The sequence below is a fragment of the Heterodontus francisci genome, chromosome 11 (assembly GCF_036365525.1).
Source record: "Heterodontus francisci isolate sHetFra1 chromosome 11, sHetFra1.hap1, whole genome shotgun sequence".
Lineage (NCBI taxonomy): Eukaryota > Metazoa > Chordata > Chondrichthyes > Heterodontiformes > Heterodontidae > Heterodontus > Heterodontus francisci.
In genome coordinates, this window is record NC_090381.1 from 111,887,607 (window position 1) to 111,911,040 (window position 23,434).

General features: G+C 53.4%; 1 long non-coding RNA gene across 2 annotated transcripts in view; it reads left to right on the top strand.

The window, feature by feature from the left end:
• The window catches only part of LOC137374978 (uncharacterized), a 59,247-nt gene extending 37,897 nt beyond the window's left edge, over positions 1–21,350 (top strand). The window contains exon 3 of one of the 2 annotated variants that reach the window (XR_010975930.1): positions 21,262–21,350. This is a non-coding gene — a long non-coding RNA (uncharacterized lncRNA). Of the gene's footprint in view, positions 1–10,585; positions 10,841–21,261 lie in introns of those variants that run through there. The other variant, XR_010975929.1, reaches the window with a different exon arrangement.
• Positions 21,351–23,434: the final 2,084 nt, after the last annotated feature.

Here is a 23,434-nt window from a genome sequence, read left to right on the forward strand (position 1 = left end):
TGGGGGGGATGGGAGGTGAGTGTGGGGGAGAGAGAGTGTGGGGGGGTGGGAGGTGAGTGTGGGGGGCGAGAGAGTGTGGGGGGGATGGGAGGTGAGTGTCGGGGGAGAGAGAGTGTGGGGGGATGGGAGGTGAGTGTGGGGGGCGAGAGAGTGTGGGGGGGATGGGAGGTGAGTATGGGGGAGAGAGAGTGTGGGGGGGTGGGAGGTGAGTGTGGGGGGGATGGGAGGTGAGTGTGGGGGGGAGAGAGAGTGTGGGGGGGGATGGGAGGTAAGTGTGGGGGGGATGGGAGGTGAGTGTGGGGGGGATGGGAGGTGAGTGTGAGGGGGAGAGAGGGTGTGGGGGGGATGGGAGGTAAGTGTGGGGGGGATGGGAGGTGAGTGTGTGGGGGAGAGAGAGTGTGGGGTGGAGAGAGAGAGTGGGGGGGATGGGAGGTGAGTGTGGGGGGGATGGGAGGTGAGTGTGGGGGGGAGAGAGAGTGTGGGGGGGATGGGAGGCGGGTTGGGGGGGAGAGAGAGTGTGGGGGTGATGGGAGGCGAGTGTGGGGGGGAGAGAGAGTGTGGGGGGGATGGGAGGTGAGTGTGGGGGGAGAGAGAGTGTGGGGGGGATGGGAGGCGGGTTGGGGGGGAGAGAGAGTGTGGGGGTGATGGGAGGCGAGTGTGGGGGGGAGAGAGAGTGTGGGGGGGATGGGAGGTGAGTGTGGGGGGAGAGAGAGTGTGGGGGGGGATGGGAGGTGAGTGTGGGGGGAGAGAGAGTGTGGGGGGAGAGAGAGTGTGGGGGGGATGGGAGGTGAGTGTGGGGGGAGAGAGTGTGGGGGGGATGGGAGGCGGGTTGGGGGTGAGAGAGTGTGTGAGGGGGATGGGAGGTGAGTGTGGGGGGAGAGAGTGTGGGGGGGATGGGAGGCGGGTTGGGGGTGAGAGAGTGTGTGAGGGGGATGGGAGGTGAGTGTGGGGGGAGAGAGTGTGTGGGGGGGATGGGAGGTGAGTGTGGGGGGAGAGAGAGTGTGGGGGGGATGGGAGGTGAGTGTGGGGGGAGAGAGAGTGTGGGGGGGATGGGAGGTGAGTGTGAGGGGAGAGAGAGCGTGGGGAGGATGGGAGGTGAGTGTGGGGGGAGAGAGAGCGTGGGGGGGATGGGAGGTGAGTGTGGGGGGAGAGAGAGTGTGGGGGGAATGGGAGGTGAGTGTGGGGGGAGAGAGAGTGTGGGGGGGATGGGAGGTGAGTGTGGGGGGAGAGAGAGTGTGGGGGGGGGATGGGAGGTGAGTGTGGGGAGAGAGAGAGTGTGGGGGAGATGGGAGGCGGGTTGGGGGGGAGAGAGTGTGTGAGGGGGATGGGAGGTGAGTGTGGGGGGCAGAGAGAGTGTGGGGGGGATGGGAGGTGAGTGTGGGGAGAGAGAGAGGGTGGGGGGGATGGGAGGCGTGTTGGGGGGGAGAGAGTGTGTGAGTGGGATGGGAGGTGAGTGTGGGGGGAGAGAGAGGGTGGGGAGGATGGGAGGCGGGTTGGGGGGGAGAGAATGTGTGGGGGGAATGGGAGGTGAGTGTGGGGGGGGTAGAGAGAGTGTGGGGAGGATGGGAGGTGAGTGTGGGGGGGGAGAGAGTGTGGGGAGGATGGGAGGTGAGTGTGGGGGGAGAGAGAGTGTGGGGGGGATGGGAGGTGAGTGTGGGGAGAGAGAGAGGGTTGGGGGGATGGGAGACGGGTTTGTGGGGAGAGAGTGTGTGAGGGGGATCGGATGTGAGTGTGGGGGGCGAGAGAGTGTGGGGGGGATGGGAGGTGAGTGTGGGGAGAGAGAGAGGGTGGGGGGGATGGGAGGTGAGTGTGGGGGGGATGGGAGGTGGGTGTGGGGGAGAGAGAGTGTGGGGATATGGGAGGTGGGTGTGGGGGAGAGAGAGTGTGGGGGGGATGGGAGGTGAGTGTGGGGAGATAGAGAGGGTGGGGGTGATGGGAGGTGAGTGTGGGGAGAGAGAGAGGGTGGGGGGGATGGGAGGTAAGTGTGGGGGAATGGGAGGTGAGTGTGGGGGGGATTGGAGGTGGGTGTGGGGGAGAGAGAGTGTGGGGGGAATGGGAGGTGGGTGTGGGGGAGAGAGAGAGTGGGGGGAATGGGAGGTGGGTGTGGGGGAGAGAGAGTGTGGGGGGATGGGAGGTAAGTGTGGGGGGGATGGGAGGTGAGTGTGGGGGGGATGGGAGGTGGGTGTGGGGGAGAGAGAGTGTGGGGAGGATGGGAGGCGGGTTGGGGGGGAGAGAGAGTGTGGGGGGATGGGAGGTGGGTGTTGGGGAGAGAGAGTGTGGGGAGGATGGGAGGCGGGTTGGGGGGGAGAGAGAGTGTGGGGGGGATGGGAGGTAAGTGTGGGGGGGATGGGAGGTGGGTGTGGGGGAGAGAGAGTGTGGGGAGGATGGGAGGCGGGTTGGGGGGGAGAGAGAGTGTGGGGGGATGGGAGGCGGGTTGTGGGGGAAAGAGTGTGTGGGGGGGGAGAGAGTGGGGGGGGGGTGATGGGAGGTGAGTGTGGGGGGGGGGGGCGAGAGAGTGTGGGGGGGATGGGAGGTGAGTGTGGGGGGAGAGAGAGTGTGGGGGGGATGGGAGGTGAGTGTGGGGAGAGAGAGAGGGTTGGGGGGATGGGAGGCGGGTTGGGGGGGAGAGAGTGTGTGAGTGGGATGGGATGTGAGTGTGGGGAGAGAGAGAGGGTGGGGGGGATGGGAGATGGGTTGGGGGGGAGAGAGTGTGTGAGGGGGATGGGAGGTGAGTGTGGGGGGCGAGAGAGTGTGGGGGGGGTGGGAGGTGAATGTGGGGGGGATGGGAGGTGGGTGTGGGGGAGAGAGAGTGTGGGGGGGATGGGAGGTGGGTGTGGGGGAGAGAGAGTGTGGGGGGATGGGAGGTGAGTGTGGGGGGGATGGGAGGTGGGTGTGGGGGAGAGAGAATGTGGGGGTGATGGGAGGTGAGTGTGGGGAGAGAGAGAGGGTGGGGGGATGGGAGGTGAGTGTGGGGGGGATGGGAGGTGGGTGTGGTGGAGAGAGAGTGTGGGGGGGATGGGAGGTGGGTGTGGGGGAGAGAGAGTGTGGGGGGAATGGGAGGTGAGTGTGGGGGGGATGGGAGGTGGGTGTGGGGGAGAGAGAATGTGGGGGTGATGGGAGGTGAGTGTGGGGAGAGAGAGAGGGTGGGGGTGATGGGAGGTGAGTGTGGGGAGAGAGAGAGGGTGGGGGGGATGGGAGGTAAGTGTGGGGGAATGGGAGGTGAGTGTGGGGGGGATGGGAGGTGGGTGTGGGGGAGAGAGAGTGTGGGGGGGATGGGAGGTGGGTGTGGGGGAGAGAGAGTGTGGGCGGGATGGGAGGTAAGTGTAGGGGGGATGGGAGGTGGGTGTGGGGGAGAGAGAGTGTGGGGAGGATGGGAGGCGGGTTGGGGGGGAGAGAGAGTGTGGGGGGGATGGGAGGCGGGTTGTGGGGGAGAGAGTGTGTGGGGGTGGAGAGAGTTGGGGGGGATGGGAGGTGAGTGTGGGGGGAGAGAGAGTGTGGGGGGAGAGAGAGTGTGGGGGGGATGGGAGGTGAGTGTGGGGGGAGAGAGAGTGTGGGGGGAGAGAGAGTGTGGGGGGGGGTGGGAGGTGAGTGTGGGGTCGAGAGAGTGTGGGGGGGATGGGAGGTGAGTGTGGGGGAGAGAGAGTGTGGGGGGGTGGGAGGTGAGTGTGGGGGGTGAGAGAGTGTGGGGGGGATGGGAGGTGAGTGTGGGGGGAGAGAGAGTGTGGGGGGGATGGGAGGTGAGTGTGGGGGAGAGAGAGTGTGGGGGGGTGGGAGGTGAGTGTGGGGGAGAGAGAGTGTGGGGGAGAGAGAGTGTGGGGGGGTGGGAGGTGAGTGCGGGGGGCGAGAGAGTGTGGGGGGGATGGGAGGTGAGTGTGGGGGAGAGAGAGTGTGGGGGGGTGGGAGGTGAGTGTGGGGGGCGAGAGAGTGTGGGGGGGATGGGAGGTGAGTGTCGGGGGAGAGAGAGTGTGGGGGGATGGGAGGTGAGTGTGGGGGGCGATAGAGTGTGGGGGGGATGGGAGGTGAGTGTGGGGGAGAGAGAGTGTGGGGGGGTGGGAGGTGAGTGTGGGGGGGATGGGAGGTGAGTGTGGGGGGGAGAGAGAGTGTGGGGGGGGATGGGAGGTAAGTGTGGGGGGGAGAGAGGGTGTGGGGGGGATGGGAGGTAAGTGTGGGGGGGATGGGAGGTGAGTGTGTGGGGGAGAGAGAGTGTGGGGTGGAGAGAGAGAGTGGGGGGGATGGGAGGTGAGTGTGGGGGGGATGGGAGGTGAGTGTGGGGGTGATGGGAGGTGAGTGTGGGGGGGAGAGAGAGTGTGGGGGGGATGGGAGGCGGGTTGGGGGGGAGAGAGAGTGTGGGGGTGATGGGAGGCGAGTGTGGGGGGGAGAGAGAGTGTGGGGGGGATGGGAGGTGAGTGTGGGGGGAGAGAGAGTGTGGGGGGAGAGAGAGTGTGGGTGGATGGGAGGTGAGTGTGGGGAGTGAGAGTGTGGGGGGGATGGGAGGTGGGTTGGGGGTGAGAGAGTGTGTGAGGGGGATGGGAGGTGAGTGTGGGGGGAGAGAGTGTGTGGGGGGGATGGGAGGTGAGTGTGGGGGGAGAGAGAGTGTGGGGGGGATGGGAGGTGAGTGTGGGGGGAGAGAGAGTGTGGGGGGGATGGGAGGTGAGTGTGGGGGGAGAGAGAGCGTGGGGAGGATGGGAGGTGAGTGTGGGGGGAGAGTGAGCGTGGGGGGGGATGGGAGGTGAGTGTGGGGGGAGAGAGAGTGTGGGGGGGATGGGAGGTGAGTGTGGGGGGAGAGAGAGGGTGGGGGGGATGGGAGGCGTGTTGGGGGGGAGAGAGTGTGTGAGTGGGATGGGAGGTGAGTGTGGGGGGAGAGAGAGGGTGGGGAGGATGGGAGGCGGGTTGGGGGGGAGAGAATGTGTGGGGGGAATGGGAGGTGAGTGTGGGGGGGGGGGTAGAGAGAGTGTGGGGAGGATGGGAGGTGAGTGTGGGGGGGAGAGAGTGTGGGGAGGATGGGAGGTGAGTGTGGGGGGAGAGAGAGTGTGGGGGGGATGGGAGGTGAGTGTGGGGAGAGAGAGAGGGTTGGGGGGATGGGAGGCGGGTTGGGGGGGAGAGAGTGTGTGAGGGGGATGGGATGTGAGTGTGGGGAGAGAGAGAGGGTGGGGGGGATGGGAGACGGGTTTGTGGGGAGAGAGTGTGTGAGGGGGATCGGATGTGAGTGTGGGGGGCGAGAGAGTGTGGGGGGGATGGGAGGTGAGTGTGGGGAGAGAGAGAGGGTGGGGGGGATGGGAGGTGAGTGTGGGGGGGATGGGAGGTGGGTGTGGGGGAGAGAGAGTGTGGGGATATGGGAGGTGGGTGTGGGGGAGAGAGAGTGTGGGGGGTATGGGAGGTGAGTGTGGGGTGGATGGGAGGTGTGTGTGGGGTAGAGAGAATGTGGGGGTGATGGGAGGTGAGTGTGGGGAGAGAGAGAGGGTGGGGGGGATGGGAGGTAAGTGTGGGGGATGGAAGGTGGGTGTGGGGGAGAGAGAATGTGGGGGTGATGGGAGGTGAGTGTGGGGAGAGAGAGAGGGTGGGGGTGATGGGAGGTGAGTGTGGGGAGAGAGAGAGGGTGGGGGGGATGGGAGGTAAGTGTGGGGGAATGGGAGGTGAGTGTGGGGGGGATGGGAGGTGGGTGTGGGGGAGAGAGAGTGTGGGGGGAATGGGAGGTGGGTGTGGGGGAGAGAGAGTGTGGGGGGATGGGAGGTAAGTGTGGGGGGGATGGGAGGTGAGTGTGGGGGGGATGGGAGGTGGGTGTGGGGGAGAGAGAGTGTGGGGAGGATGGGAGGCGGGTTGGGGGGGAGAGAGAGTGTGGGGGGATGGGAGGTGGGTGTGGGGGAGAGAGAGTGTGGGGAGGATGGGAGGCGGGTTGGGGGGGAGAGAGAGTGTGGGGGGGATGGGAGGTAAGTGTGGGGGGGATGGGAGGTGGGTGTGGGGGAGAGAGAGTGTGGGGGGGATGGGAGGTGGGTGTGGGGGAGAGAGAGTGTGGGGAGGATGGGAGGCGGGTTGGGGGGGAGAGAGAGTGTGGGGGGATGGGAGGCGGGTTGTGGGGGAGAGAGAGTGTGGGGAGGATGGGAGGCGGGTTGGGGGGGAGAGAGAGTGTGGGGGGATGGGAGGCGGGTTGTGGGGGAAAGAGTGTGTGGGGGGGGAGAGAGTGGGGGGTGGGTGATGGGAGGTGAGTGTGGGGGGGGGGCGAGAGAGTGTGGGGGGGATGGGAGGTGAGTGTGGGGCGGATAGAGTGTGGGGAGGATGGGAGGTGAGTGTGGGGGGAGAGAGAGTGTGGGGGGGATGGGAGGTGAGTGTGGGGAGAGAGAGAGGGTTGGGGGGATGGGAGGCGGGTTGGGGGGGAGAGAGTGTGTGAGGGGGATGGGATGTGAGTGTGGGGAGAGAGAGAGGGTGGGGGGGATGGGAGACGGGTTGGGGGGGAGAGAGTGTATGAGGGGGATGGGAGGTGAGTGTGGGGGGCGAGAGAGTGTGGGGGGGGTGGGAGGTGAGTGTGGGGGGGATGGGAGGTGGGTGTGGGGGAGAGAGAGTGTGGGCGGGATGGGAGGTGGGTGTGGGGGAGAGAGAGTGTGGGGGGGATGGGAGGTGAGTGTGGGGGGGATGGGAGGTGGGTGTGGGGGAGAGAGAATGTGGGGGTGATGGGAGGTGAGTGTGGGGAGAGAGAGAGGGTGGGGGGATGGGAGGTGAGTGTGGGGGGGATGGGAGGTGGGTGTGGTGGAGAGAGAGTGTGGGGGGGATGGGAGGTGGGTGTGGGGGAGAGAGAGTGTTGGGGGGATGGGAGGTGAGTGTGGGGGGGATGGGAGGTGGGTGTGGGGGAGAGAGAATGTGGGGGTGATGGGAGGTGAGTGTGGGGAGAGAGAGAGGGTGGGGGTGATGGGAGGTGAGTGTGGGGAGAGAGAGAGGGTGGGGGGGATGGGAGGTAAGTGTGGGGGAATGGGAGGTGAGTGTGGGGGGGATGGGAGGTGGGTGTGGGGGAGAGAGAGTGTGGGGGGGATGGGAGGTGGGTGTGGGGGAGAGAGAGTGTGGGGGGATGGGAGGTAAGTGTGGGGGGGATGGGAGGTGAGTGTGGGGGAGAGAGAGTGTGGGGGGGATGGGAGGTAAGTGTAGGGGGGATGGGAGGTGGGTGTGGGGGAGAGAGAGTGTGGGGAGGATGGGAGGCGGGTTGGGGGGGGGGAGAGAGTGTTGGGGGGGGTGGGAGGCGGGTTGTGGGGGAGAGAGTGTGTGGGGGTGGAGAGAGTTGGGGGGGATGGTAGATGAGTGTGGGGGGAGAGAGAGTGTGGGGGGAGAGAGAGTGTGGGGGGGATGGGAGGTGAGTGTGGGGGGAGAGAGAGTGTGGGGGGAGAGAGAGTGTGGGGGGGTGGGAGGTGAGTGTGGGGGGCGAGAGAGTGTGGGGGGGATGGGAGGTGAGTGTCAGGGGAGAGAGAGTGTGGGGGGGATGGGAGGTGAGTGTGGGGGGAGAGAGAGTGTGGGGGGGATGGGAGGTGAGTGTGGGGGAGAGAGAGTGTGGGGGGGTGGGAGGTGAGTGTGGGTGGCGAGAGAGTGTGGGGGGGATGGGAGGTGAGTGTGGGGGAGAGAGAGTGTGGGGGGGATGGGAGGTGAGTGTGGGGGAGAGAGAGTGTGGGGGGGTGGGTGGTGAGTGTGGGGGGCGAGAGAGTGTGGGGGGGATGGGAGGTGAGTGTCGGGGGAGAGAGAGTGTGGGGGGATGGGAGGTGAGTGTGGGGGGCGAGAGAGTGTGGGGGGGATGGGAGGTGAGTGTGGGGGAGAGAGAGTGTGGGGGGGTGGGAGGTGAGTGTGGGGGGGATGGGAGGTGAGTGTGGGGGGGAGAGAGAGTGTGGGGGGGGGATGGGAGGTAAGTGTGGGGGGGATGGGAGGTGAGTGTGAGGGGGAGAGAGGGTGTGGGGGGGATGGGAGGTAAGTGTGGGGGGGATGGGAGGTGAGTGTGTGGGGGAGAGAGAGTGTGGGGGGGATGGGAGGTGAGTGTGGGGGGGAGAGAGGGTGTGGGGGGGATGGGAGGTAAGTGTGGGGGGGATGGGAGGTGAGTGTGGGGGGGAGAGAGAGTGTGGGGGGGATGGGAGGCGGGTTGGGGGGGAGAGAGAGTGTGGGGGTGATGGGAGGAGAGTGTGGGGGGGAGAGAGAGTGTGGGGGGGATGGGAGGTGAGTGTGGGGGGAGAGAGAGTGTGGGGGGGATGGGAGGTGAGTGTGGGGGGAGAGAGAGTGTGGGGGGAGAGAGAATGTGGGGGGGATGGGAGGTGAGTGTGGGGGGAGAGAGAGTGTGGGGGGGAGAGAGTGAGGGGGGGATGGGAGGTGGGTGTGGGGGGGGAGAGACTGTGGGGGGGAGAGAGTGTGGGGGGATGGGAGGTGCGTGTGGGGGGGGAGAGAGAGAGTGGGGGGGGGGGGATGGGAGGTGAGTGTGGGGGGGAGAGAGAGTTTGGGGGGGATGGGAGGTGATTGTGGGGGGAGAGAGAGTGTGGGGGGGAGAGAGTGTGGGGGGGATGGGAGGTGGGTGTGGGGGGGGAGAGACTGTGGAGGGGAGAGAGTGTGGGGGAATGGGAGGTGGGTGTGGGGGGAGAGAGAGTGTGGGGGGGATGGGAGTTGAGTGTGGGGGGAGAGAGAGTGTGGGGGGGATGGGAGGTGGGTGTGGGGGGAAGAGAGTGTGGGGAGGATGGGAGGTGGGTGTGGGGGGGGAGAGAGTGTGGGGAGGATGGGAGGCGGGTTGGGGGGGATGGAGAGTGTGGGGGGGGTGGGAGGTGACTGTGGGGGGGAGAGAGATTGTGGGGGGATGGGAGGTGAGTGTGGAGGGGATGGGAGGTGGGTTGGGAGGGAGAGAGCGTGTGGGGGGGGGGGAGAGAGTGGGGGGGATGGGAGGTGTGTGTGGGGGGGAGAGAGAGTGTGGGGAGGATGGGAGGCGGGTTGGGGGGGATGGAGAGTGTGGGGGGGATGGGAGGTGATTGTGGGGGGGGATGGGAGGTGGGTTGGGGGGGATGGGAGGCGGGTGTGGGGGGAGAGAGACTGTGGGCAGGATGTGAGGTGGGTTGGGGGGGAGAGAGAGTGTGGGGAGGGAGAGAGTGGGGGTGGTGGGAGGTGGTTGTGGGGGGGGGAGAGTGTGGGGTGATAGGAGGCGGGTGTGGCGGGGGAGAGAGTGTGGGGGGGATGGGAGGTGGGTGTGGGGGGGATAGGAGGCGGGTGTGGCGGGGGGAGAGTGTGTGGGGGGGATGGGAGGTGGGTGTGGGGGGGATAGGAGGCGGGTGTGGGGGGGGAGAGAGAGAGTGTGGGGGGGATGGGAGGTGGGTGTGGGGGGGAGAGTGTGGGGATGATAGGAGGCGGGTGTGGGGGGAGAGAGAGTGTGGGGGGGATAGGAGGCGGGTGTGGGGGGGGGAGAGTGTGGGGGGGATGGGAGGTGAGTGTGGGGGGAGAGAGAGTGTGGTGGGATGGGAGGTGAGTGTGGGGGGGAGAGATAATGTGGGGGGGATGGGAGAGGGGTGTGCGGAGAGAGTGTGTGGGGGGGATGGGAGGCGGGTGTGGGGGGTAGAGAGAATGTGGGGGGATGGGAGGTGAGTGTGGGGGGAGAGAGAGTGTGGGGGGATGGGAGGTGGGTTGGGGGGGGAGAGAGAGTGTGCGGGGGATGGGAGGTGACTGTGGGGGGAGAGAGAGTGTGGGGGGTTGCTGGGAGGGTAGTGTGGGGAGGGTGAGGGAGTGTGGGGGGGATGGGAGGGGAGTGTGGGGGGGAGAGAGAGTGTGGGGGGGTGATGGGAGGGGGGTGTGGGGGGGAGAGAGAGTGTGGGGGGTTGCTGGGAGGGGAGTGTGGTGAGGGTGAGAGAGTGTGGTTGGGATGGGAGGGGAGTGTGGGGGGAGAGAGAGTGTGGGTGGGATGGGAGGGGAGTGTGGGGGGAGAGAGAGTGTGAGGGGGATGGGAGGGGAGTGTGGGGGGGAGATAGAGTGTTGGGGGGATGCGAGGTGGCTGAGCCCCAGTTTCCAAATTGTGAAAGAAATATCAGTGCAAGTGCCTGGTGCCACTGGTAATCTGTAGGCAGGAGCAGAGACTGGCGAGATAGAGATGAAGTGGGGTTGTGGAATTATACCATGCCATTTGACCCCAATTTGCACTTATTAAAGTGTCAGTCATGGCTCAGTGGGTAGCACTCTCACCACTGACTCAGAAGGTTTGGATTTATATCCCATTCCAGAGACCTGAGCACAAAATCTAGGTTAACACTCCAGTACAGTACTGAGGGAGTGCTGCATTGACAGTCATGCTGTTGTCAGATAGGACGTTAAACTGAGATCCTATCTGTTCTCTCAGGATGTATAGGATCTCGTGGCATTATTTGAAGGAGAGTGGGGTGTTCTCCCTCAACCAATATCATTGTAACTGATCATCAGATCACTCTTGCGGTGCTGTTTGTGGGAGTTACTGTGTGCAAATTGGCTGCCGTGTTTCTTACAACAGTGACTACACTTCAAAATGTATTTCATAGACTGTAAAGCATTGTGGGACATCCTGAGGTTGTGGAAGGCACTATATAAATGCAAATTCTATCCTTTTCCTTTGTTATCACAGGTTTTACCTTTTATCAGTCGGAGCTGTCTGGTGTCTGGATTGAGGACCGAGGAGAGCTTTGGCAGGAGGGAGCCCAGGGGTTTGTTCCCACTTGTTATCCATGCTCAAATCCAGCCCCATGTGTGCCCCATTTTTTAAGTGCAAACAGGGCTGCAGGGACAGAAAAATGACCACACACTCACACCCCCACACCCTTCCCACTAGTGTGTATTTATAGACTTGCAAAAGTTTGCAAACAAAATAAGCAACTGGGTTCAGAGGATACTTTTTACTTATAAGAATTTTTTTCTTTTCTAAGTTTCACACTTGAAATTACAGTGAAGAATGAACTTACGTTTATATAACACCTTTGCTGACCGCAGGACTCTCCAAAGTGCTTTACAGTCAATGATGCACTAGTTCCTGTTACGTTGTTTTCAAACATGACCGTAAGAAGCAAGACAAAGCCAATCCAGCCAATTACCTCCCTATCAGTCTGCTCCATTCATCAGCAAAGTGATGGAAGGTGTCATCGACAGTGCTATCCAGCGGCACTTACTCAGCAATAATCTGATCAGTTTGCTCAGTTTGGGTTCCACCAGGGCCACTTGCAGCCTTGGTCCAAACCTGGACAAAAGAGCTGAAATCCAGAGGTGAGGTGAGAGTGACTGCCCTTTACATCAAGGCAGCACTTGACCAGTTGTGGCATCAAGGGGCCCGAGCAAACATGAAGTCAGTGGGAATCGGGGGGGGGAACTCTACTGGTTGGAGTCATACCTAACGCAGAGGAAGATGGTTGTGGTTGTTGGAGGCCAGTCATCCTAGTCCCAGTCTCTGCAGAAGTTCCTCAGGGCAGTGTCCTAGATCCAACCATCTTCAGCTGTTTCATCAATGACCTTCCCTCCATCATATGGTCAGAAATGGGGATGTTCACTGATGATTTCAGTGTTTGATTCTTGATAGACAGAGGCGTCAGGTGTGGGGGGCAGAAAGGAAAGTGCAGGTGAGGCCACATTCAGATCAGCCATGATCTTATCAAATGACGGAGCAGACTCAAGGGGTGAATGGCCTACTCCTACTCCTAATTCATATGTTCATATGTTCAGTTCCATTTACAACTCCTCAGATATTAAAGCAGTCTGTGTCTACATGCAGTAACACCTAGATAGCATTCAGGTTTGGCCTGGTAATTGGCAAGTAACATTCACGCCACACTAGTGCCAGGCAATGACCATCTCCAACAAGAGAGAATCTAACAATCTCCCCTTGACATTCAATGGCATTACCATTGCTGAATCCCCCACTATCAACATCCTCGGGGCTACCATTGACCAGAAACTGAACTGGAGTAGCCATATAAATACCGTGGCTACAAGAGCAGGTCAGAGGCTAGGAATCCTGCGGCGAGTAACACACCTCCTATTTCCCCAAAGCCTGTCCACCATCTACAAGGCACAAGTCAGGAGTGTGTTGGAATACTCTCCACTTGCCTGGATGGGTGCAGCTCCAACAACACTCAAGAAGCTCAACGCCATCCAGGACTAGGCAGCCTGCTTGATAGGCACCCTATCCACCACCTTAAACATTCATTCCCTCCATCACTGCTGCACAGTGGCAGCAGTGTGTGCCCTCTACAAGGTGCACTGCAACAACTCACCAAGCCTCCTTCCAAACCTGCGACCTTTTCCACCTAGAAGGACAAGGGCAGCAGAGACATGGGAACACCACCACCTACAAGTTCCCCTCCAAGTCACACACCATCCTGACTTGGAACTATATCCCCGTTCCTTCACTGTCGCTGGGTCAAAATCCTGGAACTCCCTTGCTAACAGCACTGTGGGTGTGCCTACCCCACATGGACTGCTTCGGTTCAAGAAGGCAGCTCACCGCCACCTTCTCAAGGGCAATTAGGGATGGGCAATAAATATTGGCCTGGCCAGCGATGCCCAGTGAATGAATAAAAAAAAAGTTCCACAAAATCTGATGTCAAAAACCTAAGGGGGTTAACCTTAACCTAACCCGCAGGATCAGATTGACCATTCATTTCACACCCTTTCTGACTTTGCTTTCCAATATGGGAGAGAATGGATTAGATTAAAATTACCCCCAAAACCCCAGGTGGAACAAAAGGCCCATAAATGCAGTTAAGATGCCGTTCAGACATGATCTGCTTGAATAGCAGAACACGGTCTCGGGGCTGAATGGCCTGTTTGAGCATGGTCTAGATAAGCCAAATGGCCTCCTTCTGTGCCATAATAATTCGCTGACTCTGTCTCTTGTCCCTATGTTCCTGCTTAAAATGCTCTGTGGGACATATTATGTCTTTTGCCCTCAAATCCCAGTCCAGTTTTGACATTACCTTCTTGACTGTGCCTTCATACACGACAGCAAAGGGAACTGAATGCTGGGTAAAGTTGCAATAACATGTCTATGTCCCACTGCCCCCTCAGTCTGGCCCATTCTCCTACTGTCACAGTTTAGTTTGAATCAGTGTTGCACAGGCTCACTTTTTCCTATTGTATTTACCTCAGTGAGATCCCCTCTGAGCACCACCTCACAGGACTCCCCTTTTTCTTGATGTCAGGTGTAAGGTGAGTTGAATGATGCTATTAATCTTCATGGACCCACTCCATTGAAGCCCCTGCAGTGCTGGGTTGCCAGGCCGAGGTGCTGATGTTTCCCTTTTAGTTCCGTAGTCAGGTGTTCAGTTCTGGAATACAGCTCTGGCAAGTACCCCTGGCTAGAATGACTGAACCTCCTTCACTGTGTAGCCAGTGTCAGGCTGCCCTCAGACTCAGACCAGTGATCACAGGTATGCAAAGTGAATGCTTTAACCACCAGCCAGGTATCAGCTGGTAGGTTTACAATCTCGACAGCTGCTATCTAAACAACTGAATATTTCAGATAAAAAGAGGCAGTGTACTAACACTCATCACTTTATTTCAGTTCGTTATTGTAGCAGACTTCAGCTGGCTTCACTATTACAAATATAGCACATTTTACAATTTGTGCACAGCAAGCTCCCACAAACAGAAATTAAATAAATGAACAGATCACCTGTTTTAGTGGTAATTGTTGAGGGATCAATATTACCCAGGACATTGGGAAGAACTCTCCTGCCCCTTTACATCTACCTGAGAGGGCAGACAGGGTGTTGGTTGTAATGAATCATTTGAAGTCAGCACTTCCAACAGTGCAGCACTCCCTCAGTACTGGCACTGGCAGTGTCTGCCTGGACTATGTGCTTAAATGCCTGGAGTGGGTCTACAACCTCCTGACTCAGAGGCTTGAGTGCTACCCGATTAGTTACCTATAGCTGGGCTAGGAATTTAGAGAACGAGTTCAAGTCCCATCAGAACATTTTGAGAGCTGGAATTCAGTTCTTTAAAAAAAAAATCTGGTAATGGCAAGCTTGTGAACGTAGGATTGTGGTTAAAAACCCAACTGGTTCACTAATATCCTTTAGGGAAGGAAACCTGTCATTCCGACCCGTTTTCACCTCTTGATCATCCCTCCCCTGCCCAGGTCCCACCTGCATCTGCAGTTTGCTGCTCACATTTAAATAATATATTGATATACTGATGACCTAGATTTGGGTGTGCAGGGCATAATTTCAAAATTTGCGGGTGGTACAAATCTTGGAAGTATTGTGAACTGTGAGGAGGACAGTGATAAACTTCAAGAGGACATAGACAGACTGATGGAATTGGCAGATGAAATTTAATGCAGAGAAGTGTGAAGTGATTCATTTGGTGGGAAGAATGAGGAGAGGCAATAAAGGGTACAATTCTAAAGGGGGTGCAGGAGCAGAGGGACGTGGTGATATATGTGCACAAATCATTAAAGGTGGCAGGGCAGGTTGAGAAAGCGGTTAATAAGGCATGATAAAGATAATGAGTCACTTGTGGGAGTGGTGTACTGGCCCCCTAACAGTAACCACAAGGTAGGATGGGGTACAAAGGAAGAAATAATGGGAGCTTGTCAGAGAGGTATGGCAATACTCATGGGGGTTTTAATCTACATATAGACTGGAAAAAATCAGATGGGCAAAGGTAGACTCGATGAGGAGTTCATAGAAGGTTTTTGGGATAGTTTCTTAGAACAGCATGTTCTGGAGCCAACCAGAGAGCAGGCTATACTAGACCTGGTATTGTGCAATGAGATAGGATTAATTAATGACCTCATAGTGAAGGCACCCCTAGGCAGCAGCAATCATAATATGATTGAAATTTACATTCAGTTTGAGGGAGAGAAGAGTGGATTTGAGACTAGTATTTTACACTTAAATAAGGGCAATTATGAGGGCATGAAAACAGAGCTAGCTAAAGTGAACTGGCAAATTAGGTTAAGGGATAGGACAATAGAGATGCAGTGGCAGACATGTAAGGGGATATTTCAGAATACACAGAATAGATACATTCCAATGAGAAAGAAAAATTCCAAGGGAAGGACCCACCATCCATGGTTAACTAAAAAGTATAAAGATAGGATCAAACTTAAAGAAAAAGCATATAATTGCGCAAAGATGGGTGGCAGGTCAGAAGATTGGACAGAATATAAAAAACAGCAAAGAATGACTCAAAGAATAATAAGAAGGGAAAAATTAGAGTGCTAGAGAAAGCTAGCTAGAAATATAAAAACAGATAGTAAGAGTTTCTATAGATATTTTAAAAAGAACATAGTTAACAAAGTGAGCACTGGTCTGGAGAATTAATACTGGAAAATAAGGGGATGGCAGACGAATTGAACAGATATTTTGCATTGGTCTTCACTATAGAGGATCCAAGTAACATCCCAGAAATAGCTGTAAATCAGGAAATGGAAGGGAGCGAGGAACCCAAGAAAATTACAATCACCATGGAAGTGGTACTGACTGAATTGTTGGAACTATGGGCTGACAAGTCCCCGGGTCCTCATGGACTTCACCCTATGGTCCTAAAAGAAGTGGCTAGTGAGATAGTTGACGCGTTGGTTTTAATTTTCCAAAATTCCCTAGACTCGGGGAAGGTTCCATTGGATTGGAAAATAGCGAATGTAATTCTTTTATTCAAAAGGGGAGGGAGACAATAAGCAGGAAACTACAGGCCGGTTAGCTTAACATCTGTCATAGAGAAAATGTTAGAAGCTATTATTAAAGAATTTTTAGCAGGGTACTTAGAAAAATTTACGGTAATCAGGCAGAGTCCACATGGTTTTATGAAGGGAAATCATGTCTAAGTAATTTATTGGAGTTCTTTGAAGAAGTAACATGTGCTGTGGATAAAAGGAAACTGGTGGATGTACTGTATTTAGATTTCCAGAAGGCATTGGATAAGGTGCCGCATCAAAGGTTGTTGTGGAAAATAAAAGCTCATGGTGTAGGGGGTAACATATTGGCATGGATAGAAGATTGGCTAGCTAACATGAAACAGAGAGCAGGCATAAATAGGTCATTTTCTGGTTGGCAAGATGTAATGAGTGGTGTGCCACAGGGATTTGTGCTGGGGCCTCAACTTTTTACAATTTATATAAATGACTTGAATGAAGGGACTGAAGGTATGGTTGCTAAATTTGCTGATGACACAAAGATAGGTAGGAAAGTAACTTGTGAAGAGGACATAAGGAGGCTACAAAGCGATATAGATAGGTTAAGTGAGTGGGCAAAAATCTGGCAAATGGAGTATAATGTGGGAAAATGTGAAATTGTCCATTTTGACAGGAAGAGTAAAAAAGAAGCATATTATCTAAATGGTGAGAGATTGCAGAGCTCCGTGATGCAGCGGGATCTGGGTGTCCTAGTGCGTGAATCGCAAAAGGTTAGTATTCAGGTACAGCAAGTAATTAGGAAAGCTAATAGAATGTTATTGTTTATCGCGAGGGGAATTGAATACAAAAATAGGGAGGCTATGCTTCAGTTATACAGGGCATTGATGAGACCACATTTGGAGTACTGTGTACAGTATTGGTCTCCTTATTCAAGGAAGGATGTAAATGCATTGGAAGCAGTTCAGAGAAGGTTTACGAGACTAATACCTGGAATGGGCAGGATGTCTTATGAGGAAAGATTGGACAGGCTAGGCTTGTATCCGCTGGAGTTTAGAAAAGTAAGAGGCGACTTGATTGAACCATATAAGATCCTGAGGGGTCTTGACAGGGCGGATGTGGAAAGGATGTTTTCTCTTGTGGGACGATTTAGAACTAGGGGTCACTGTTTAAAAATAAGGGGTCACTCATTTAAATCAGAGATGAGAGATTTTTCTCTCAGTGGGTCGTGAGTCTTCCTCAAAAGGCGGTGGAAGCAGATTCTTTGAATATTTTTAAGGCAGAGGTAGATCAATTCTTGGTAACCAAGGGGTGAAAGGTTATTGGGAGTAGGCAGGAATGTGGAGTTGAAGTTACAAGCTGATCAGCCATGATCTTATTGAATGGTGGAGCAGGCTCAAGGGATCGAGTGGCCTACTCCTGCTCCTAATTCGTATGTTTGCATACAGGATCCTGAGCTTTATAAACAGAGGCATTGAGTACAAAAGCAGGAAAGTTATGGTGAACCTTTATGAAACACGGGTTTGACCTTAACTGGAGTGTTGTGTCCAATTCTGGGCACCACACTTTAGACAGGATGTGAAGGTATTAGGGAGGTTGCAGAAAAGATTTGTGAGAATGGTTCTGGGTATGAGAGACTTCAGTTACACGGACAGATTCGCAAAGAGAAGAGAAGGTTGAGATGAGTTGATAAAGGTGTTCAAAATCATGAGGGGTCTGGACAGAGTAGATAGGGAGAAACTGTTCCATTTGTGGAAGGGTTGAGAACCAGAGGACGTTGATTTAAGATTTAAGGCAAAAGAACCAGAAGTGACATGAGGAAAAACCATTTTATGCAGCGAGTGGTTAAGGTACAGAATGCATTGCCTGAGCGACTAGTGAAGGCAGATTCAATCATTGTTTTCAAAAGGGCATTGGATAATTATCTGAAGAGAAAAAAATTGCAGAGTTATGGGGAAAAGGCAGGGGAGTGGGACTAGCTGAGTAGCTCTTACAGAGTGCTGGCATGGACACGATGGGCCGAATGGCCTCCTCCTGTGCTGTAACCGTTCCACAACTCTATGATAAACAAGATGCATGGTAAATATTGGGTGTGCCTCGGGCTTACCTCATTTTGGTGTCGGACGGCGCAACCTGAGTTCCAGCCTCCACGTGTTTGAATAAAGACCTGATTGAGGTCTTTAAGATTATGAAGTATTCAATAGGGTAGACATTTCCACTTATGGGGGAGACCTGAACTATGGGCCATAAATATGCGATAGTCACTAATAAATCCAATAGGGAATTCAGGAGCAACTTCTTTGACCAGAGAGTGTTGAGAATGTGGAACTCACCACCACATGGACTAGTTGAGGTGAATAGCATAGATACATTTAAATGGAACTAAAGAAGGGCTCATGTGGGAGAAAGGAAAATTATATGCTGATATGATGAGGTGAAGTAGGATGGAAGGAGATTAGTGTAGGGCATAAATGCCAGGATCGACCAGTTGGGCCAAATGGCCTGTTTTTCTGCTGTAGACTGTGCAATTGGAGCGTAGAATCATAGAATGATATTCCAAAGAAGGAGACTGTTTGGCCTATCATGCCTGTGACAGCTCTTTGAAAAAGCTATTCAATTAATCTCCTTCCCTTACTCTTTCCCCAGAGTCTTGTAATTTTTTTCCTTTCAAGTATTTATCCAATTCCCTTTTGAAAGTTACTATTGAATCTGCTTCCACCGCCCTTTCAGGCAGCGCGTTCCAGATCATCCTAACTTGCTGTGCAAAATATAATTGGCTCATATTGTCTCTGGTTCTTTTGCCAATCACCTTCAATCTATGCCCTCTGGTTACAGATCCTTCTGCCACTTGGAACAGTTTCTCCTTATTCTTCTTTCAAAACTCTTCATGATTTTGAACACCTCTAGTAAATCTTCCTTTAACTTTCTCTGCTCTAAGGAAAACAACTCGAGCTTCTCCAGTCTCTTCCACATAACCGAAGTCCCACATCAGTAGTACCATTCTAGTAAATGCCCTCTGAACCCTCTCCTCCAAGGTCTTGACATTCTTCCTAAATTCTGCAGCTCAGAATTGGACACAATACTCCAGTTGGGGTCTAACCAGTGTTTTATAAAGGTTTTGTATAACTTGCTTGCTTTTGTGCTATTTATAAAGCCAAGGATCCCATATGCCTTTTTTAACAGCCTTCCTCAAGTGGCATCTGCAAAGATTGATGTACAAACAGCTCTAGGTCTCCCTGTTCCTGTAACCCCTTTTAAATTGTATCATGTACCACTTAGTTCATATTGCCTCTCCATATACTCTTTACCGGAATGAATTGCTTCACACTTCTCTGTGTTAAAAATTCCATTTGCCATGTGTCTGCCCAATTTCATCCGTCTGTGCCCTCCGGATGTTTGTTACTAACCTCCTAAAAAAAAAAGGATGTAAGGAGTCTGTTTAACCTCGGTGGTGGGAAAGATTTTAGAAACGATAATTTGGGACAAAATTAACAGTCACTTGGACAAATGTGGATTAATTAGGAAAGCCAGCATATATTTGTTAAGGACAAATCATGTTTTAACTAACTTGCTTGAGTTTTTTTGATAAGCTAACAGAGAGGGTTGATGAGGGTATTGTGGTTGATGTGGTGTACATGGACTTCCAAAAGACATTTGATAAAGTGCCACATAACAGGCTTGTCAGCAAAGTTAGAGCCCATGGAATAAAAGGGACAGTAGCAGCATGGATACGAAATTGGCAGCGTGACAGGAAACAGAGTATTGTTGAATGGTTGTCTTTTGCACTGGAGGAAGGTATACAGTGGGGTTCTGCAGGGGTCAGTGTTAGGATCACTGCTTTTCTTGTTATATATTAATGCCATAGACTTGGGTGTACATGGCACGATATCAAAATTTGCAGATGACACAAAATTGGAACTATGAGGAGGATAATGTCGAACTTCAAAAGGAGATTGACAGATTGGTGAAATGGGTGGACAAGTGGCAAATGAAATTCAATGCAGAGAATTGTGAAGTGATTCATTTTGGTAGGAACGAGGAGAGCAATATAAAATAAAGGGTACTATTGTAAAAGGGATGCAGGAGTAGAGGGACCTGGTAATGCCTGGCTACCCGACCCGAACCCGACTAGACCCGACTACACGCGTCGGGTTCGGGTCCGGTCTATATTCCGAGTCCAGCATTCGGGCTCGGGTCGGGCTGGACACTGCTTCTGGGAAGTCACGGGATCTGGCTTACACAAGATTCCCCACAACTGCAGCTGCACGGATAGCCTGCTGCCGGAACGGATGAAGGAGATTCGTGTCGGGTGCAAAAAAATTTAAAGGGCTTAGGTCGGGTTTGGGTTGGATGTGGTCGGGTCGGACCTGGGTCAGGTTTTAATTTTATACCCAAGCCACTCTTTAGGATCTGGGGTTATATGTGCGCAAATTATTGAAGTTGGCAGGGCAGGTTGAGAAAGTGGTTAATAAAGCATATGGGATCCTGAGCTTTATAAATAGGGGCATAGAGTATAAAAACAAGGAAGTTATGATGAACCTGAATAAAATACAGGTTTGGCCTCAACTGGAACATTGTGTCCACTTCAGGCCACCATACTTCAGGAAGAATGTGAAGTCATTAGAGAGGGTGCAGAAAAGATTCACGAGAATTGTTCCAGTGATGAGAAACTTCAGTTACGTGGTTAGATTAGCAAGGCTGGGGCTGTTCTCCTTAGAGAAGAGAAGGTTGAGAAGAGATTTGATAGAGGTGTTCAAAATCATGAGGGGTCTGGATAGAGTAGATAGGGGAAAAAACCCTTCCTGTTAACTGAAGGGGCGAGAAACAGAAGACACCGATTTAAAATGATTGGCAAAAGAAGAAACGGTGACATGAGAAAAAACGTGTTTACACAGCGAGTGGTTAAGATCTGGAATGCACTGCCTGAGAGTGTGATGGAGGCAGATTGAATCGTGGCTTTTGAAAGGGAATTGGATAATTGTCAGAAGAGAAAACATTTGCAGGGCTGTGGGAAAAGCTGAGGGGTGGGGATGGTGGTGGAACTGAGTGAGGTCCTCTTGCAGAGAGCTGGCATGGACACCGTGGGCCCAATGATCTCCTTCTGTGCTGTAACCATTCTGTGATTCTATGATTCATTGTTTACATTCCCAAGTCCAGGGCATTAATATAAATTAGACAGGCTGGTGGTCTCAGCGTAGACCCCTGGAGGAGACACCACTGCACACTTCCCTCCATTCTGAAAAACAATCAACTCAGAGGGCACTAGGACCCTGAGGAGCTCTTCCCTTCCCACCCCCTTTTGGTCAGCAGCATTTTTTGACATGTTCGGGAACTGCCCAGCCATTGTGCTCGTTCTAATTCACCGGCTTCACACGTGTGCAGTCCCGCCCTCCGACCCCCTCTGTTCAGCCCCATTAAGTCACAGCCAAGCACACAATGTCACTGTGTTAGAAAACATGCAAGGATCTTTTTGTTTCATTTCTGCTTTTTTTTAAACTCACCCTCAATCCCTTGAAAATTATGATTTGCTTTTAAATGACAGGTGGTGGGAATAATTGCTAGATCTGTCTTAGTATTAAATAAATTAAATTTGCTGATCCAGAAGAGATGTGTCTGGTCTGGAGGTATTTTAATATTGTGTAATGAAAACCACATCTTGTTCATCTACATTCCAGCAGGTAAAGGTTTTAACTCGCGAAACCCCGCAGAGGCAAGAAGCAATTGGAACACAATTCGTACAAACATTACTGCAGCTGTCAAAAAAGTCACACATCACTGGCTGAAATTGATACTGCAAATGAAAAATTAAATAAAGATATCAATTCTGAAAATCAAAACTTACCTCTTTATATAGTTTGGGGAGAACAAAGGGGTCACAATTATCAGTTCTACGAGGCCAGATCCAGGTTAGATGGCAGGAGGTGGTTCTTTCCTCAGAGAATAATGGATCACTGGAACAGTTTGCTGCTTTGTGTATTGGATGCTGATTCACTGAGTTCCTTCTAGCGAGAGCTGGACCTGTTTCTGCTTGAGGTGGTACATCACCTCTTATACAAGGGCAGGTACTGCAGGGAATTCAGGGGTAGAGGGATCTCCTGTATTCGTTTGATTGCCTCGATGGGTCAGAAAGGAATTTCCCAGATTTTCCGCCCAGATTAGCCTGGGTTTTTAATCTGTTGTTTTCACCTCGCCCAAGGGAGCGCATTTTATTTTGGGTGGGGGGGGGAGAGGAGAGTGTGATGTACAAGGTACCACAAATTCTGCAGGGCAGACTGGATGGATCAGAGGGTCTTTACCTGTTCATCAGTGGTCCCCTGCCCGGATATTACCCTATGTGACTGGGTGTCAGATTTCTGTCTTATACATGCACCTGTGAAGTGCCTTGGGACATTTTACTATGTTAAGGGTGTGATAGAAATAATTGCTCTTGTTGTAGGAGCCATCAAGGTGAAAAAATCCATCCTTTTGACATGGATAGATTTCACTGACTTTCTTTTTAACAAGAAGGGAATGATTTAGATGAAGACCCTTCCTCCCATTTGAGCCCATCCTTTCAGAATTCCATATCCACCATTCCTTGGTACAGCTTTCGAGTCACCCAAGGCTCAATGGGTAGCACTCTCACATTATAGCCTGGTGGTCATAGGTTCAAATGTCACTCCAGCGATTTGAGTGCAATGTTTTGGTTGCCGCCAGTGCAGTACTGATGAGTGCTCTCTTTTGGATGGACAGAAAGGATCCTATTCCATTATCCAAAGAAGAGCAGGGGAGATCCCCCCCAGTGTCCTGGCCAATATTTATTCCTTCAACCAAGATCACTAACATTGATTACCTGGTCAAAAACTTGGAACTCCCTTCTTAACAGCACTGTGGGTGTACCTACACCAGATACTGCAACGGTTCAAGAAGGCAGCTCGCCACCACCTTGTGGTTGACTCTTAAATGTCCTCTGAAGTGGCCTAGCAAGCCACTCAGTTCAAGGGCAATTAGGGATGAGCAATAAATGCTGGCCTAGCCAGCGACACCCACATCCCACAAACGAATAAAAGGAATCCTTCTCGAGGGCAATTAGGGATGGGCAACAAATGCTGGTCTTGCCAGCGATGCCCACATCCCATGAAAGAACAAAAAAAAAATTAATTAATGCTTATGGGAGTTTGCTCTGTGCAAATTGGCTCCATATTAGATCGGAACAGGAGGAGGACATTTCCCCCCTCGAGCCTATTCCACCATTCAATGAGATTATGGCTGAAATGTGACCTAACTCCATATACCCACCTTTTCCCCATATCTTGTAATACCTTTGGTTTACAAAAATCTATCAATCTCAGTTTTAAAATTAACAGTTGATCAATTGCTGTTTGTGGAAAAGAGTTTCAATTTTCTACCACCCTTTGTGTGTAGAACTGTTTCTTAATTTCACTCCTGAAAGGTCTTGCTCTAATTTTGAGACTATACCTGGTATTCGACTCCCCAACCATTGGGAATAGTATCTCTCTATCTGCCCTATTTGTTCCCTTAATATCTTGAAAATGTTTATCAAATCACCCCTTAACCTTTCAAATTCCAGGAAATATAGCCCTAGTTTGTGTAATCACTCTTTGTAAATTAACCCTTGCAGTTCAAGTAACATTCTAATAAATCCATGCTGCACTCCCTTCAAAGTCAATATATCTTTCCTAAGGTGTTGTGTCCAGACCTACTCAGGGTATTAAAGGTGTGATCTAACCAGGGCTTTGTACATCTGAAGCATGACTTTTTAAAAATTTATTTTTTATTTATTTATTTTTGTATTTGGCGATACAGCACTGAAACAGGCCCTTCGGCCCACCGAGTCTGTGCCGACCA